The sequence below is a fragment of the Amborella trichopoda genome, chromosome 1 (genome assembly GCF_054954075.1).
Source record: "Amborella trichopoda isolate Santa Cruz 75 chromosome 1, AtrichopodaSantaCruz75HAP2 v2.0, whole genome shotgun sequence".
In the NCBI taxonomy this organism is placed as follows: Eukaryota; Viridiplantae; Streptophyta; class Magnoliopsida; order Amborellales; family Amborellaceae; genus Amborella; species Amborella trichopoda.
Window position 1 is genome coordinate 415,769 of NC_142336.1, and position 6,000 is coordinate 421,768.

At 33.7% G+C, this 6,000-nt stretch overlaps 1 long non-coding RNA gene across 1 annotated transcript; it reads left to right on the forward strand.

The window, feature by feature from the left end:
• The first annotated feature begins 2,267 nt into the window (after positions 1-2,267).
• On the forward strand, positions 2,268-3,078 carry LOC148783462 (uncharacterized). The gene is made up of 2 exons (XR_016052323.1): positions 2,268-2,342; positions 2,758-3,078. It is a non-coding gene; the product is annotated as an uncharacterized LOC148783462 (long non-coding RNA).
• Positions 3,079-6,000: the final 2,922 nt, after the last annotated feature.

Consider the following 6,000-nt stretch of genomic DNA (forward strand, 5'->3'; position numbering starts at 1 on the left):
ATTGATAGCAAAAGAGCAGATCAACGCAGTGTGAAAGATGGAAGTTCACTTTAAGAACGCCTATTTTCCATTACATAAGATCATTTTACTCATTTGATCCATGAAGTTCTACATAAAGAGCATTTTGCTCATTTGATCATGTACGTGGATCATAAAGCATGTGAGAGTAACTTACTCCCCTGCACCTCTTTTTTTTTTTTTTGTGAATGTTGTGATTTAAAAAATGGATTGGTGACTTATATCGGGCACCCCAAAACTGGTATGGATTGGTAAATTAGCAGTTCGGATTGCTGTTTTACTATTACATGGAAAAAAAAACAGTGAACAACGAAAAAACATGTGAAAAAATAGTTAACCGGTAAAAAATTGGTTTGGATTGGTGAATTGACAGTTCGGATCGCTGCTTTATTATAGAGAATCGTCGTTTTACTGTGTCAAACCAGTTTTTTTTAGATCCAACCGTTTTTCTATATATATATATATATATATAAAATTGAAATTCTACCGTTTTTTTATATATATACAGAATCGGAATGGGGTGACCGATTTTTGCGACGATGAGGTGATTCCATGTCGACCCGGTGTTTTTTAAATCACCTATTGATATTGTATTTCAATAAGCAAACGATTACAAAATATTGTGGCAACCAGAAATTAGCACTAGTACATCGTAAAAAATGACTCATATAATATTGCAGCCCAGCGAAAAAAAGGTTCCATAATGGTTTCTGGTGTAGTTTATTTCTCTCGCTCAATCTTTGACAAGGGCATCCGCAATAGAGTTGGCCAGTGCTCAAATTTTCAATAAAATGCATTTCCAATTAAAATTTACCAGTGCACCGTAGCGGGTTTTTTCGGCTGGCTCACACTATTATTGTACAGTCTCCTTACAAAATGTATTTCAAAGATATATTTTCGATCTAAAATTTCAGAGTTCAATAATCTCAACCATAACAATGATCTAAACGTGGAAATTTTATTTTTTAAAAATGTGTTATTTTTTTAATTTCATATCGTCACCATTAATTTATAACATTTTTTGACATCTTACATATGAACATTAGATAGACTAGGGACCACCCCGTAATAGTTGAGTCAGCTTACTCATCGAAACCGTGACCTTTTGGTTATTCGAATATTTAGTCCTATCAACTAATTTGATCCATTTGAGTGGCACCATGTCTACGGTTGATACAGTCCTCCAACAATTAATGGCTCTTATAATTTATGTTCTAATACTTGAGAATGTCTAATACATCATTAGAAGTTGTGGGAACCAATGACATTCTATAATTTTACAAATTCTAATGAACTATATAGAAAAGCACAATTATATATAAATTTGGGAAATAATGGAAATCACCCCATAGAAATGCACATTTCTCAGAAAATCCTCTGTTAAGTACATGTCCACTTTTCTTTTCTTAACATAAAAAGCTTTAAGTGATAACTTAGAAAACATGAGAAAATAACATGTTTTCCCAGTTACCACATTTTCTCATGTTTGATAATGAAGAAAAGCATGAAAACACCGAGCCTCACATTTCTATGCTTTTCCCAAATTTCATGGAAAAGTGCAACATACCCTAAGGGGCACACTATCGATTTCTTATGAAAAGGGAGGAAACGCGAGCCCCCCATCCCTGTTTTATTTCTTCAACTTCACAATCTCTCTTATCTCGCAATCTCTCTTTGCCCAAGTTCTGGTTTGAAGTTTCTCTGGTTTTCACATACATGTTATTCAAACATGGGTTCTTAGCTTCTAGCCAGAGTTTTCTACTACATTTTTCTCTGGCTTCCAATTTCACGGAGATTCTCTAGAAAAACAACTATATCAATTATCAAACAGGGCCTAAAGGGTTTTCATTATGGACTTCCTCTTTCTCTCTTTTTCCTCCCCTTTAAAGGACTTCCACTTACTCTCTCTTCCATGTGCAGCCTCCCCTGTTTGAAGGCAGTCATGGAAGATGTGCAGCTAATTTGGACATAACCCATCTCATCAATGTGTACCAAAAATGAAGAAGCCATCATGGGCAATAACAGTAGCACCTACAAAAGCTCACTTGTACCAATTCAAGTCTTTTTTTTTTTTTTTTGGGTAGATCGGTGGAGAATACTGGCTCCTACCTATTTTTATAAATAATTAATGGTTTTCAAATGTATCAGTAGGAATGAAAACCTTGACCGGTGGCTGAGGTTCACGGACCTCAACCCTATTCCCATATCAATGCAAGTCTGACAGTACATTAAATACCATGCATTGACAGGCCACAATGCAAGTGAGTCCACTGTCGAAGACAACTTATTGGGGGAGAAATTGAGCTTGATTTCAAATTGTTCAAGTAAGGAAAATGTCAAAAGCCCTTCAAGATTTGCAGCTTCCATCAACATCTGCAGTCTTCTCAGCAAATTATGCTATGGATTGAGATGTTCTTTTATTATGTTTTGGAAAATATTTTATGGAAAATGTTTATATAAGGTTGAGGCCCTAAACAATCAAATCAAGGCGCACCTCAAAAATATTTTATGAAAAACCAACCCTCAAATCCTATCATCTCGACCTTGAGATACATGGATGTAAAAAGAAATGGACTTTTGTAACAATTCTAAAAATTTCAAAAAAAAAAAAAAAAAAAAAAGAGAAAAGATGCTTTTAAATAGGTGATGGTCTGATTGAGTATGATGGTCCTTGGGGACCATCACTATTTTCAAAACTTTTTACTTGGTTTAAACTTTTGCTGCTGCTTTTGTTTGCAGCCTTTGCAGTTGTTGCTTGCAGGTGGCAACATCTTTTAGCGGACGTGGTTTTCGTATGTTAAAAGCAGACGCTTAACGCGACACCTCAGGTATGAGGTCGAGCGTAATAAAATATTATAATAATACGTTATAAGAATTTAAATAGGGGAGGTGAGCACTCCCACCCTAGAAAATTTTGAGATCTCTCTCTCTGGTCGAAACACAGTGAACTCCTCTCTCGAACCGAATTTTTATCGGAAGCTCCCTCTCAAATATTTGTGTGTAAGTGACATCGTCTTTCTGAAAAATAGTCTATTTTTAATAAATAGTGATATTTCCGTCTAGGATCTTTATTTTATCAGTTTTGTGTGTAAGTGACCTCATTGTCTTGAAAAATAATCCATTCTTTTTAAAAATAAAATGAAATAATTATTTCTACTTATTATCATGAATTTTAGGCGCGATACATTTTATGCGCACGTGACCTCATTATCTTGAAAAATAATCTTTTTTATAAAAATTGTGATATTTTATCTATGTTAGAAATTTTGAATGCTGTAAATTAGAAAAATAAATTTATTTATTTTTCTTGTTTATTGTTAGAAATAAATGTGATATTTCTGCTTTTAGTAAAAAACTAAATTGTGATATTTCCTTCTACTGTTTTGAATATTTAGACATTGAAAAATTCATGTGCAAATGACTGCCTTATTATTTAAAAATTGACATTTTTGCAGTTGATTATAATATTGTTGTGAAAATTGATATTTTTGCAGTTGATTATAATATTGTTGTGAAATGTTTATTTGTGGATTGATATCCCATAAATTGTGATAATTCCGTATTCTTGAATTTCTGTAAGAGTTTTTCTATACATATTAAATTAGCAATTATGCTAGAATGCCTTCACAAACTGCTACCTTTCTAAATTTGAGCCCAAAATATTTGATTGGTTATTTTTGAAATATTATATAGAGTGATTGTTATTAATGGTTTAAGTGAAATTCATATTAATGATTTCAGTGATATGTTGAGTACATGATACTGCTGCTTTCGAATGTTTAAAGAGATTTAGAAATAATTTAAGTATGCAAGTGGACTCATCCGGTTCGTCGGTGAGGTATAAGTGGACCTATCTGGGACGTCGGTAGGGATTAAGTGGACTCATCCGGTACGCCGGTGAGGTATAAGTGGACCTGCAGGGATTAAGTGGACCTATCTGGGACGCCGATAGGGATTACGTGGACCCATCAGGACGTTGATGGGGTATATAGGTGACCTACTTGGGACGCCAGTAGGGTATTTTGTGAAATCCTTTGAATTATGTACTGCCGTTAAAAATGTTATAAGCATTTCAATTACTCGGATTATACTTAATTATGCATTTATTGAAAGTGAGACTGTTGATGCATTTCTGTTAATAGATCTCATTTTGGAAAATATTGATATCTTTCAATCATGATTATTTTTAGGATTATGATGATCACTTACTGAGTAGCCAAACTCATTAAACTATGGTAAACATTTTTCAGGATAACTGTGGATTCATTTTGAGTGCTAGTCAAGATCAACCTTGGAAGATACTGTTGTAGACCTTCTTTTGATATGACATGTCCTAAAAATGTCACTTGTTCAAGCCAAAATTCACATTTACTAAGTTTGGCATACAATTTATTCTCTCTTAATATTTGCAATACTATTCGTACATGCTGCTCATGTTCCTTCTGATTCTTGAAATAAATTAAAATATCATCGATGAATACCACAATAAATTTATCCAAAAAGGGCTTAAAGATCCGATTCATCAAATCCATAGTAAATAACCGATAAAATAACCGATAACCACAGATAAAATAACCAATAAAATAACCGATAACCACAGATAAAATAACCGATAACCACATATAAAATAACCGATAACCACAGATAAAATAACCGATAACCACAGATAAAATAGCATTAATTCGTGAAAGGCTCAGGACAACTCAGTGTCGGCAAAAGAGTTATGCCGATAACCGAAGGAGAGATCTTTAATTTGAGGAAAGTGATCGAGTTTTCCTAAAAATCTCACCAATAAAGGGCATTATGAGATTCGACAAGAAAGGAAAGTTGAGCCCACGTTACATCGGACCATTTGAAATCCTGGAAAGAATCGGAGGTGTCGCTTATAGACTTGTCTTACCACCCGAATTGGCAAATATCCATAATGTCTTTCATGTATCTTCACTACGAAAATATCAGCCCGACCCGTCCCATATCTTAAAATATGAACCTTTACCGATCAGGAAGGACCTATCCTTCATTGAGCAGCCAATTTTGATACTGGATAGAAGGGTGCAAGTGTTACGTAATAAGGAGATTCTTTTGGTCCGTGTATTATGGTAGTACTATTCAAGAGAAGAGTCGACTTGGGAACGAGAAGACGAAATCAGAGAGAAATACCCCTATCTTTTTCAGTAATCAGGTACACAAATTTAGAGGACTAAATTTCTTTAAGGGAGGAAGAATGTAACAATTCTAAAAACTTCAAAAAAAAAAAAAAAAAAGAGAAAAGATGCTTTTAAATAGGTGATGGTCTGATTGAGTATGATGGTCCTTGGGGACCATCACTATTTTCAAAACTTTTTACTTGGTTTAAACTTTTGCTGCAGCTTTTGTTTGCAGCCTTTGCAGTTGCTGCGTGCAGCTGGCAACGTCCTTTAGCGGACGTGGTTTTCGTATGTTAAAAGCAGACGCTTAACGCGACACCTCAGGTATGAGGTAGTACGTAATAAAATATTATAATAATACGTTATAAGAATTTAAATAGGGGAGGTGAGCACTCCCACCCTAGAAAATTTTGAGATCTCTCTCTCTAGTCGAAACACAGTGAACTCCTCTTTCGAACCGAATTTTTATCGGAAGCTCCCTCTCAAATATTTGTGAGTAGGTGACATCGTGTTCCTGAAAAATAGTCTATTTCTAATAAATAGTGATATTTTCGTCTAGGATCTTTATTTTATCAGTTTTATGTGTAAGCGACCTCATTGTCTTTAAAAATAATCCATTCTTTTTAAAAATAAAATGAAATAATTATTTCTGCTTATTATCATGAATTTTAGGCGCGATAAATTTTATGCGCACGTGACCTCATTATCTTGAAAAATAATATTTTTGATAAAAATTGTGATATTTTATCTATGTTAGAAATTTTGAATGCTGTAAATTAAAAAAATAAATTTATTTATTTTTCTTGTTTATTGTTAGAAATAAATGTGATATTTC